This window comes from Melospiza melodia, chromosome 10, assembly GCF_035770615.1.
Source record: "Melospiza melodia melodia isolate bMelMel2 chromosome 10, bMelMel2.pri, whole genome shotgun sequence".
NCBI classification, from domain to species: Eukaryota; Metazoa; Chordata; class Aves; order Passeriformes; family Passerellidae; genus Melospiza; species Melospiza melodia.
In genome coordinates, this window is record NC_086203.1 from 7982372 (window position 1) to 7995268 (window position 12897).

Consider the following 12897-nt stretch of genomic DNA (forward strand, 5'->3'; position numbering starts at 1 on the left):
CAAGCTGTGTCACACCCAGCTGTGTCACACCAAGCTGTGTCACACCCAGCTGTGTCACCTGCCCTGTGTCTGTCCCGGCACTCACAGGGGTTCCAGCCATGGCCTTGGTCCTCTGAAGCCGCCTGAGTTCCCAGGGCTGACCTCTGTTCCACACCAGAGATTCACCCCACCCCTCCAGTTTGCCACTGGGGGGACCAGGGGACCCCTTCCAGCCATGCCCACCCTGGGGTTATGTTCCTGACTGCTCAGGACAAAGTGCAGCTGTATCCCAGTCTGCCAGCTGTGTGCCCGGCCCCATCCCTAGGTGATATTAACTTCCAGCTTTCCACACCATGGTACAAAGCAAAAGTGGCTCAGAACATTTGTGTCTGGCCCAAGAACATCAAAGGAAATAGAAGCGGCCTCCAGCATTTTGTGGAAAATTGAAGGTGAAAATTATTTCTTAGTTCCCATGCTTTTATGGATTCAAAAACAATCAAAAAAGGATGATCATGGACAAGTGTGATGTAAAGGACAAAAAATAATCTATGTAAAGGATCAGAAACCCATCCTGGATAAAGCCTCTTTCAGTTGCTGAAACAACAGCAAGGGATGAAGTCATGCTGGATGCCTCAACAAGTGCCTGTTGTGCTGTGGTGTGAATCACCCTCAGAGGCAGGAACCTGTAATTTCCACATGCAGAATGTCCAATTTCAATGCAGTGAAAAGTGAGAGGGAGGAGAGCACCCCGGGCTGAATCACTCACACACCAAAGTGCCAACAGGTACTGGCAGGTGAGTCACCAGCAGGGCTGGGGCTGGGGCTGGGGCTGGGGAGGGTCTGTTTGTGGGTACCTGACACAGAAAATATCCTTGAGCCCTCCTGGCTCAACTCCCCATCCCTGGGCACCCTGGCAGGGCCAGCAGGCTGCTCCAAGGGCAGCATCCCCTGCTGGAAACACTTCTGGGGCAGGGAGTGAGCAGGGAGGGGGCACTGGAACCCATCCAGTCCTGCTCCTGCACCCTCCCAGCCTTGGCTGTCCTGGTGCTGCAGCTCCCCCCACTCCAATGCCAGCCATGGAATCCTTGGGCCAGTAAGGCTGGAAAGGACCTCCAAGGTCATCATGTCCAACCTTGGATTGGGCATTCCATGGCCTCTGAATCACACAATGAAGTGCCACACCAACTGTTTGTGGGTTTGGTCCATTCCCACAATGAGGTAAAGCCTTAATTTATGTCCAGTCTTGTGCTGATTTTCTGAGCTGAGAAAGCTGAGAAAGTCACAATGCTGCAGGGAATAGAGGATTTGCACAGCACTGCTGAGAATGTCTATGGCCAATGAGCACCAGCACCAACACTGAGGGATAGGGCAGGAAGGGTGAAATCCCCATGCCAGAGAAAAGAACAAGGTGTAAAGACTAGGACAGCACAAGGAAATCCCAGCATTTTTAGGAATTTAGGCCACTGAGGCTATCTCCTGAAAGTTTTTGAAAATTTAAAAACTTTTGAAAGATTTCCCTAGGTGAAGATCCAGAGCTTCATCCTGTGAAGTCACTGAGCCATTAAACTGTTCCTGTGAGAGAGAATTCCCTGGCTGCACCCCCCATCTGCCATTCCTGAGAGCAGGGGAGCCAGGAGCTGCTCCTGCAGCCCTGAGTGAGGAGCCCAGGGGTGCAGCTGTGTCCCAGCTGTGCTGCCAAGACACATCCATCCATCCATCCATCCATCCATCCATCCATCCATCCATCCATCCATCCATCCATCCATCCACCCATCCATCCATCCATCCATCCATCCATCCATCCATCCATCAACCCACCCATCCATCCATCATCCATCCATCCATCCATCCATCCATCCATCCATCCATCCATCCATCCACCCATCCATCATCCCTCCATCCATCCATCCATCCATCCATCCATCCATCCATCCATCCATCCATCCATCCATCCATCCATGATTCCATCCATCCATCCATCATCCATCCATCCATCATCCATCCATCCATCCATCATCCATCCATCCATCCATCCATCCATCCATCCATCCATCCATCCATCCATCCATCCATCCATCCATCCATCCATCCATCCATCCATCCATCCATCCATCCATCCATCCCCTCTGAGGGGCTCCTGGGCAGAGCTTTGAGTAGCAGCAGAGCTCTTGGTGCAGAGTTTAGCAGCCCCAGCTGTTCTTCACCTCCCAGCACTGATTAAAGGCTCAGGACTTTCCCTTCTGCTGCCTCTGCTCGTCCTCAGCATCTGAAAACCTCCAAGCCCTCCGAGAAGAGCTCTGAACTTTTCTGTGATGAAACCTCTGGTTTTTAACACAACATTTTAGCCATGTCCCTGCTGATCCTGATCCTGCTGCTCACACAGACACACTTCTGTCAGGGCTGAAATAATCAATTATTGGGCTTTATAAGCTGTCTTTGAGGTAAGAGACCTCAGTTCTGCTATAAATAGTTCCAAAGCTGACCATTCCTCATACACTGCTGTATCCATAGCAATTCCAAGGGACTGGAAATCACCTCTTCATTCTTATTTTTAAAATCATCCATATAAAAGCTCTTACACCTTTTTAAAAGCATGAAACTATGGCTTTCTGCAGAATGGTTCCTCTACCTGTTGTAAGCAGGAAATGTCTTAGGGTGAGAATGTGTAACATTTATATGTTTTATTAGGTGAACATGCAAGATTCTGAAAGTCATTAAATGTTATATGTGTGATATGTATGAATAATTTGACCTAACTCACTACTGGCATAAACAATCACAGCAAATGAATTTGTTGTATTGTGCAGTTTGACAGAGTAAGGTAAAAAATATTTCCACCTGAGCAGCATCTCTTAGAATTTTTACAAAGCAGTAAATCTTCAACAATCTGTGTTTTTTCAGTGGACATTTTCAAGGGCTCCATTGTGGCAGGAAATGCTAATGTTATGAACTGATATGCACTGACATTACTCATGCAATGGGCTTTTAAAAACGTAATTTAACATAATGGAAATCTCCTAGAAAGGTAGATATTAATTTTCAAAAAACCCTGATCTTCCATTTGAATTAAATGCACACCAGTTCATTCCTCAATGTGTAATGCAAACTTCTATTTAGAAGACAGATGCCATAATTTACCCAGTGCAGAGATCCTCAGCTAATGTAACACCTCTGTTTCAGGCAGCAGTAAAACTGTCTTAATTAAGGAAATGCCAACAGATTAAAATGTTCTCATGGTTCATAAAATATTTTAGAGGGTGGCTTGGCAGCATTAGTACAAATGTTGTGCAGCCTGGTGTGTTTGAAGCTTATGCTCTGCACTTGAAAGAAAAAAGATGCTGTGAACCATGGAAAAAGATGGCAATGTCACATTTCTATTGCCATATGTTGCTATATGCGGTTATTGTGATTATTTAGTGGTTACAGAGTGAGTTCCTACGTGGTCACATCTAAGGATCATCACTGAGTTTCTGCTGTGCTTTTACATCTCCAGTAACTTCCAGCCAGTGAAGGAGCAACAGCAAAAATTCATCTAAAGGTAAGGATGAAACTAGAAGATAAAAGGAGCTGAGAGAGGGCTGAGTGAAAGAAAGAAAAATTCACCATAAGAGGGAAAAGCTTTCCTTCAGTTCAGAGTGCAATGAACGAGGAGTTTGCAGGAGATGAATCCACAGCACAGCACCTGACCTGACTGTAAATAATATATATTCACATGGGCCAAACTAATTTCATTTAAGCCACAGCTGGTAGCAAAAAATCTACATAACTGGGGGCTGTTGCAATCAGCACTGAAGTTTTGAGTGAGCAAATCAATTAATTATGCATCGATTTTCCCAGGCATGTTTGTTCCAGTGGTTCACAACTGCCAGCTTTGGCTCCGGAGTGCTGAAGCATCTGTTGAATATTTCCATCCAGCTCCTGAACACCAGCTCAGTGCTGCCTTCCTGGCTGCAGGCACCAGGGCAGGGGAGGGAGCAGCTGTGTGCAAGAAGCACAACCCCAATGTACCTGCAGAGTGCTGGGCTCCAGGGGAGGGAGGGCACCTTGACTGTTTGCATTCAGGCAAGAATCATAATAGGGGCATCTATTAATTCAGTAGCACAAAACAGAGAGAAGGGAAATATCTGTCTTTTCATGAATTAATGCTGGATGTTGCTGACTAAAGCAGAAAGGAAGTGGAGATAAGTTTTCCTTCTTATTTCTGAATTTAACAGGAAAATCTGTTTGCACTTACCCATAAGCTCATGCACCGAGTTCTGTGTTCCATGAATATAATCCTGAGAAACACAGCTCCCTTTTGCACTGAATCTGTCAGATCTCATTGATTTTAACAGTTCCTGAGGAAAAGCAGCTCCTTGCTGGGCACAGAGTGAGTCCTGTCCCAAAGCATGGGCTGGAACCTGAGCACAGGGCTGCTGAAATAAGTACCTGAGAAGCAGCTAAAGCTAAGGGAAGTGAGTAAAACCATAAACTAATGGGAAGTGATGACTGAATAGGGATAGAATAGAGAAGCTAAAACTGATGTGATGTTGGAAAATGAGACTTCCTAGTTAGGATTCAAATATCTGTTACACAGAGTTTAATGAAGTTTATGCCCTGGCAGTGCTGTATAAATCTAGAGCAGAAGACAGATTTAATCCCAATAAATATTTGTCAGGGATTTAATGTAGGAGATAATATAACAAGCACTATTAGACCTGGCACTGCAATTTCCCATTTTTACCAAGTTCTGTGGCTGCAGGGCTCAGTGGCTGGGCTCAGGTTTCTGTTCATGGACCCCAGGCAGGCTCTGGAGCTTCTCTGGGGTTCTCAGCTCCTCTCTCCATGCACTCTGAACCAGCTTTGCTCCCTCCCTGCAGAGATGGCCACTGGAAATGCTGTAACAGGGAGATTTCCATAACCTTCCTTTTAACAGAATAGGCTAATTTGACCTGCTGGTTCTGTATGTTTTTTCTATTCAAGAGCAGAATATCATCATCAACCTCCTCAGAGTCTAGCAGCTGCTGCCAAAACCAACTTCCTTTGCTGAGAGAGTGACCCACCCTGGTCCTGCAGCCCACTTCAGCCAGAATCTCCAAATGGTAGCTCAGGGAATGCCTGTCCTCCACTTCCCATCTTTTATGCTTGGCAGAATGAAAGTAAGATACATAAAAAAGGGTTTGAGCTCTGCAAATGTGGGGAAACTTTTGTTACACTTAAGAACTTGGAATGAATGAGACATCACTGAATTTCTTTTCGTTTATACAGATTAATTTATATTCTGTGGTTGGTTAGTGAGGTTGGTGTTTGAGGCCTTTGTGTGCAGTCTGTAGCAACTACCACCACACAGCAGATGGAAAATGCTTTTCAAGAATACCCTGCTGCTCTGTCCTCAGAACTTTAGATTTTCTAGGTCATTATAATCATTCCTGTGGCAATTAAAATGCTGGGATTCGGGTACTTGGTTGTTGGGGTTTTTTTTTTGTATTTTTTTAACACAGTAGTTCTCAATTAAACTGAATCATTAATTCTTCAATGTTTAAAACCTTTTAGGTGTCAGAGCTGAGAGAACACTAAAAAGGGTACATTTCATGGCTGAAGGTGGTGGCTCCAGTGCCATTTATTTGAGGAGCACATGTAAAATTAATATTTCCAACATGGGTGGGCCAGCTCATAAAATTTCTGTTGTTTTCACTTGTACATAGTAAAAGTTGGGTTGGAGACCTTTTCATGCTGGGTTTTGTGGCCACTCATCAGGTGATGTTTTCTGTCTAACAATGGGAGGAAGTGAAATAGAAGATGTGTTATCATGAACTAGAAGTGTTTGGGAAATTCATGCCAGGTTTCATAGGAAGATAAATCACACCCAGACCATCCAAGCCTACATTTTCCCCTGACAGGCTATCAGCATCCCAGGAAAAGTGAAACCACTGCTATCTGTTAAAAGTAAACCCACATTTTTATTAGTCCTTTCTCTAGAGATGTAACTCAGCCTTGCCAGGATTTGCAGCTGTGTCAGAGGCAAAGTCAGACACAGAAAAGCTAATTCCTGCCCTCAGGACAAGACAGCCTTGGTAGAGCACAGGGAAGCCCACTTTTCCTGTTTTTTACAGGAGAAGATGGAATGTTGCTGTGTCCCTGTCTCTGGCAGCAGTTTGGAGCCCGTATCTGCAGAGGAAGGATGTTCTGAGCCTCGGCGGGCTGGGGCCACGTCCCCAGGGCTTCCTGAGGGATGAGCAAGTGAAGCAAATGGCATTTCCCTCCTGGAGCTGGGGCTGGGGCTCAGCAGAGCCCCCAGGCAGGGGCAGCTCTCCAGGATGTCCCCAGAGTGTCCCCAGGGCTGTGGCAGTGCCAGGCTGGCTCCTGTCCCTGCTGCACAAGGGGAGGCTCCTGCAGAGCTGTCCCTGAGGCCTCCACACCGAGGTTTTTCATTGAAACTGTTTGGACAAAGAAGGGATTGGAAGTTCTGGAAACCCCTCAGATGTGTGGTGCTGCACTTGCTGCCCTTCCTCTGGTTGCTGCTCTTGGCCTGCCCCAAATGTCCCTCACATTTTATACTTCTATCAGAATTTTCTGTTGAGCTGATGGGAAAGGTTCCCCTTCTCTGGCTCCAAATCCTTTACATTGCCTCTGATCCTAAACATTTCCCCTCTTCTTTCCTCCAGCAGGATGAAACTCTGACTTCACCATTTTTCATGGTGAATGGGGTGGGAGGGAATGGGGGCATTCCCAAGGAATGATCTGGAATTTGGGTCAATTCTTTTTAAAGCAAAAGGATTCCACTTTAATTCACACTCTGAACTGAATCAGGATCTCACACATGGCCCAGAGTACAGCATAATTATGACTAAATGTGGTCCTCTTGCTCCAGTGAAAATTGTGGGTATTTCATTACACAGTGAATGTTTATCTGAATTCTCACAGCAAAAGACAGATCTCACTTGAGAACTGGAGATACTCACTGGAGTAACACATTTCTCTAAAAGCTGTGTGTAAAGAATAATCAGGCCAGAGCAAGCAGGCTGCCATGGGAGTGGGGATGTGTTGCAGCATTTTGACTACACAGCTTCACTCCTGGAGAGAATTAGGCAGATTAAGAGGAATTTTTAATGGATACAATCATTGTTTACAATTGTTTACAATGATTAAAGTAATAACTTCAAAGAAAAGGTGTTGGGATGAGGCTGTGCCAGGGTCCCCTGGCACCCAAAGTGGGGACAGAGCCCATGGGAAAACAGGCAAATGAGAGATATGATCTGCAATTCCCTGGAGACAGGAGTTTTGCTTTCCTGAGAGGCCCAAGTGTAGCTTTTCCAAACAAAAATTAATAGTTTTAATGACTTCAATAAAAATTAAATTCCTATGGAGAAAGAAACACCAAGTGTATTGTATAATCAAGGTTATCTTTTTGAAAAATCTGTTTCCCAATCTGTGAAATGCCTAAATACTGGAAAAGATAATTAAGAAATATAATTCATACTTACAAGGGTTATAAAAGGCATTGGAGTAATTTAAATTTCAATCTCACAGTTCAGCAAATGCACTCAAAAAGCTACAAAAGAAAAAATCTTGGATAAAAGGTGACAAGTTCTCGGTGTCATCATTAAACCCAAACGTGTCACAAAGCAGCACAACAAGAAAATTCAAGTGCAAACTCAAGAGAAAGAGAAATCGCTTTTTGTAGATAGCTTAGTACAAGCTGTCACAACAGTTCCTTTGTTTAAAAAATAATCTAAGAAATATGAAGATTCCAAGCAAACCTGGAACAGCTGATATGAAAACCACAGTTTGCCTGCATGCCTGAAGGGGAACACTGGGAGCACCAGTGAGGATATTTCAGAGCTGGAGCAGCCCCACCCTTGCTAGCAGAGATAAGGGGAGGGCCAGAGCTCTTGGGTCAGACTCACATTCCTGCTAGAATTAAAACTTGCCCTTGTTGCTAAAAACCAGTTTAAACCCAGAGATAGAAATGGCATTTTGTCCGCCAAGAAAGACATTACGTCTAAGGAGTCAGGAAGAATCCAAAGAAAGACAAAACCATATATATGATCATAAAACGTCCTGAAAGCTCAAATTATACCAGATGCATATAAATTAGCAATATTACTCAGATAAGACATTCTTTAATAAGGGAGATAACACTATTAGTGTAATTACTGACTGCCTGGTCCAGCACTGGGAAAGAATTAAATATATTACACTTCTGGATAAAGCCAAAGTAATTATGAATTTCCAACTTGAAGAACTGTCTGGTGGCTCTCTTAATGGGTCCAGTGCAGCAACTCCATCCTGATACCAATGCTGCTCTAAGCCTCAGTAATCACTCAAAGAGCCAAGAAATTCCCAGTTTGCCAGTGCTGGATTGCCTTTTGCTCCTCCATCTCTGCCTTCCCACCCCTCTGCTCTCCTCACTCTCTGCAAGACAAGCCCAGCTCAGTGGCATCAGTGATGGACTGACAAGCCCTGGGAGCCAGGACTGACTCCAAACCAGGGCAGAGAAATCTGAGAGCTTCCTCCAGGCTCTCCTGGCCCTGCACTGGAATAACCTGGAGTTCATCACTGCAGTTCTTTTTGCCTTTCACACACTGCTCTCAATCTTTATGAATTATGTGGGTTCCAGGTGTCCCTCAAGCTTTGGCTTCTCATGCAGTGGGGCCACAGTGGTTGTGTTTCCCTCTCTTCATGGCTTTGCACTGATGAAGTGTCCCTGTTGGTGGTGACTTACAGCCTCTGCCATGCTTGGCAGATTTCCTGTTGCTCCATGTGTTATTTGTTATCAAAGGAAACTGCAAATTTTTCCAGGTGACAAAGCTTAGAGAGCAAATCTGTCTTCTCTGTGCTGGAGCCAAGGCATTTCTGTCCCCTGCCTTGTTCTGCTTTCAATGCAATAATATTTTTGTGAAGGCACGGAGCAGTGCAAAGACGGAGGAGGGGTGCAGAGGTTGGGTGGGAACTGATTTGTGCTGGTGGAGCTTTCAGGAGCTGCTCAGATTTCACCTGCACCCAGCATCAGTTCCCCCTGTCCCCCCAGAGGGTCTCCTTCCTCCTCTGGAGGGCTGGAAAGAACATCTGAAAGGTCTCTTTGAATCAAGAGCAGCATTTCACAGACCTTCCCTTCACCTTCCCAGTGTGTCCTGCCCCTGAGGAGTGGAGCCTCCAGCCTGGCATCCCCTGAGTGCTGAGCCCTCGCCCCTCACCCAGGGTGTCAGCAACACTTCCAGCCATGGGCACCATGACATTTTATGAGAAATCCCTCTGCCAGGATTTTTCTCCCGAGAAGCTGAGAAGGCTCAGAAAAGAAATGAGAACAATAATTATCTGATTGCTTGGAATGTGGTTTGGAGGCTGCTTTACCAGCAGGTGCATCTTTGATTGGTTCCATGTGAATTGTTTTGAATTAATGACCAATCCCAGTCCAGCTGTGTCGGGACTTTGGCGTGTCAGGGGTTTTGATTATTCATTCTTTTCTAGCCTCCTAATGTCTCCTTTCTCTTTCTTTAGCATAGTTTTAGTATGTCATTTTCTTTTAATATAGTGTGATATGATATGATATATGACATGAAATATAATATAATATAATATAATATAATATAATATAATATAATATAATATAATATAATATAATATAATATAATATAATATAATATAATATAATATAATATAATATAATATAATATAATATAATATAATATAATATAATATAATATATCAGCCTTCTGAGAACTTGGAGCCAATTCTCATCTCTCACCTTGTCCCGGGGACCCTCACAACATAAGCTGAACAATGACTTGTAAGTATTGTCCAGTGTAATTTATGCCCTTTCAACTGACTGGACTTCCACAGCATTAAAGTGCCGTGTTGTGATATAGCAATGCTTAGTGCAAGCAAGAAAATGCTTTAAGTAGATAATAAGCAGAAATATTATAGTAAGGCTATGAAAAGCAAGTAATAAATGACACCATTATGAAGGTTTCTTTTTAGGTGAACAGAGAGGGGGAATTGTGGGAATCCACAAAATTAGAAGTTTTTGGGAAAGCTGCAAAATGCAGGCTTCAGAGACAGCAGAACTGTGATTAGAGCTAAGCAGCAGCCATGAGATTGGTCAGCAGAAAAATGATTTAAAGTGTAGAAAAGCAAGGACAAATAGAACAATGGTCTGTGTATTAAGGCTTGTCTAGAATAACTCTCTAAGCTACAGAAAAGTTTATCTAGCAAGATATTAGGAAGGTTAAAGCTTAATAATGGAGCTCTGTGCATTGTGTTTTCAGGCTTACAAGTAGGCATTGTATTCTAAATAAGCAAGCATTGTTTTAACCAAAGGTACGTGTGCTTATAGTGGTTGGATAGAACTACTGTCAATATGCTTTTGCTTTGTGTGATTGGTCAAAAAACATATACAGTAAGTTGTACCATTAAGTTCTTTGTCTGCTGCCTGGGATGTGAGCTGGTGGCATCTTCCCATTGTCATAACCATGTAATGGGACTGATGCTGGAAAATGAAACAGCTCAAGGCATGTTCCACAGCAGCCCTGTCCCGTTCGTGGTCTGTAAATAGCCCCAGGCCGGCGATAGGCACTGGCTGGGTCTTTATTCACTCCAACTTTACTGCAGTTATTTTTCCCATCCATAGAACCCCATGCCTGGGACTCCTCCTGGCAGCCCAGAGGCTGTGGTGCCCAGACAGCACAAAGGGAAGTTTCTGTCATGGAGAGCTGCAACAAGCTCAGAGAAAACTGAGGAGACAGAGTGATGCCCTCTGGAAAGAAATCTGACAGAGAACATTATTAAAGCATCAAAACCCCCACAGTTAAGAGTGTGCAAACCTCAGAGGGGAAGGGGGTAGGAAAGTAACCTCAAATCCCTTCCTTTGGGCCACGGAGCTGCAGACACTGAGGATGCTTTGCACCAGCACCTCCTCTTCCTCCTACCCTCACTGTCACCTCTCAGAACGCTGTGCTTTGTCCCCGGCTCTCTGTGCTGCACCCAAAGGATCAGGAAAAGCTGAGAACTGATTGCTGCCATGCAGAGCAACTCTGGGAATGAGTTCATTCCTCACAGCAGCACAAACCCATCTGGAAAGGTTTCCAGTGCACAGCCCTCTGTGCTGGAGATACCTCCCAGAACATGAACCCTTCTCAGCACTCAGATCTCTGCTGGGCAGATCAGAGATCACCCACAGGCACCTCAGGAGGCCAAGGGTGCTCTAAAGAACTGGAACACCTTGGAGGAGTAGTAAAGAAGAATCCATTTAATTACTGCTTTATAGAGAATTAATAATAGAATATTCTTGAATAGTCAAGTGTCAAAAGATAATTTTGACAATTTATCCATGTACTTATAGTCATCTGCAGCCCTACTCTCAGGTATTAGATGCTAAGAGTGGCTTTGATTTTGTCACTCAGTGACTGAGACATCTGGCACACTTCATTCCCCTGACTCCATTTCTTCTGGGAAATTGTAAATCTTTTGACAGAAAGTGCCTGACAAATCTAGCTATTACTTCACACAAGTAGCCTTAGCTTCCCCTACTCTCTGAAAAGAGTTTGGAAACCTTTCTTTAAAAATAAATCAGATGCCTTCAGATTTTTCACACTGATTTATGGCATTATTTAATGAATTATAGCAGAACACAAAAAAGTTGTTTCAGAATGTATTTTTACCACCAGTGACTTAGGTTATTCATGTAGAATTGTCAGAGAAATTCATATGGTCAACTAAACCCTTGTTGTACCACATAGGTCAATCTCCTGCTTTGGCAGCCAAGCAGAACCTGATTTTTGAAAACAAATCACCCAGAGTGCTCAGTTCACCATCACCAGTTGTATTATTTTATTGTTCATGGCTCCCGACCACTTGTGTTAGGAGTCCACTGTGGTTTGCTTCAGATATTTTGGATTTTAATTCCAGTGTAATAGAGCAAACAAGAACACTGGGACTTGAAAATAAGCACCAGTGGAAGAAGCAGCTGAATCCAGCACTGGGCTGAGGAGAGTGTGGGGCAGAACCTGCTGTTGTTTCCCCCTGGTTACAGTTTGTCATCAAAAGAAAATCCTCCCTTGCCACTGGACTGGGCAGAGCAGAGCCAGGCCCTGTGTTTTGGGATGGGAATGTTGAATCTCCCTCTCTTTCCAAAGCTGTGCCAAAGGGTGACCCCACCCTGCAGCACCCCAGCCATGCCCTGGTACAAACTCCAATCCCTGCAATCCCTGCAGTCCCTGCAATCCCTGCAATCCCTGCAATCCCTGCAATCCCTGCAGTGCCTGCAATCTCTGCAGTCCCTGCAATCCCTGCAATCCCTGCCATCCCTGCAATCCCTGCAATCTCTGCAGTCCCTGCAATCCCTGCAATCCCTGCAGTCCCTGCAATCCCTGCAATCCCTGCAATCCCTGCAATGCCTGCAGTCCCTGCAGTCCCTGCAGTCCCTGCAATCCCTGCAATGCCTGCAATGCCTGCAATGCCTGCAATGCCTGCAGTCCCTGCAATCCCTGCAATGCCTGCAATCCCTGCAATCCCTGCAATGCCTGCAGGCCCTGCAATCCCTGCAATGCCTGCAATGCCTGCAATCCCTGCAGTCCCTGCAGTCCCTGCAATCCCTGCAATCCCTGCAATGCCTGCAGTCCCTGCAGTCCCTGCAATGCCTGCAGTCCCTGCAATCCCTGCAGTCCCTGCAATGCCTGCAGTCCCTGCAATCCCTGCAGTCCCTGCAGTCCCTGCAATCCCTGCAGTCCCTGCAATCCCTGCAATGCCTGCAGTCCCTGCAATCCCTGCAGTCCCTGCAATCCCTGCAATCCCTGCAATGCCTGCAGGCCCTGCAATCCCTGCAATGCCTGCAGGCCCTGCAATCCCTGCAATCCCTGCAGTCCCTGCAATCCCTGCAATCCCTGCAATGCCTGCAGTCCCTGCAGTCCCTGCAATCCCTGCAATGCCTGCAGGCCCTGC

At 45.2% G+C, this 12897-nt stretch overlaps 1 long non-coding RNA gene across 1 annotated transcript; it reads left to right on the forward strand.

The window, feature by feature from the left end:
* The first annotated feature begins 585 nt into the window (after positions 1–585).
* LOC134422302 (uncharacterized) lies at positions 586–5428 on the forward strand. The gene is made up of 3 exons (XR_010028774.1): positions 586–773; positions 3397–3517; positions 3817–5428. It is a non-coding gene; the product is annotated as an uncharacterized LOC134422302 (long non-coding RNA).
* The last annotated feature ends 7469 nt before the right edge of the window (positions 5429–12897 follow it).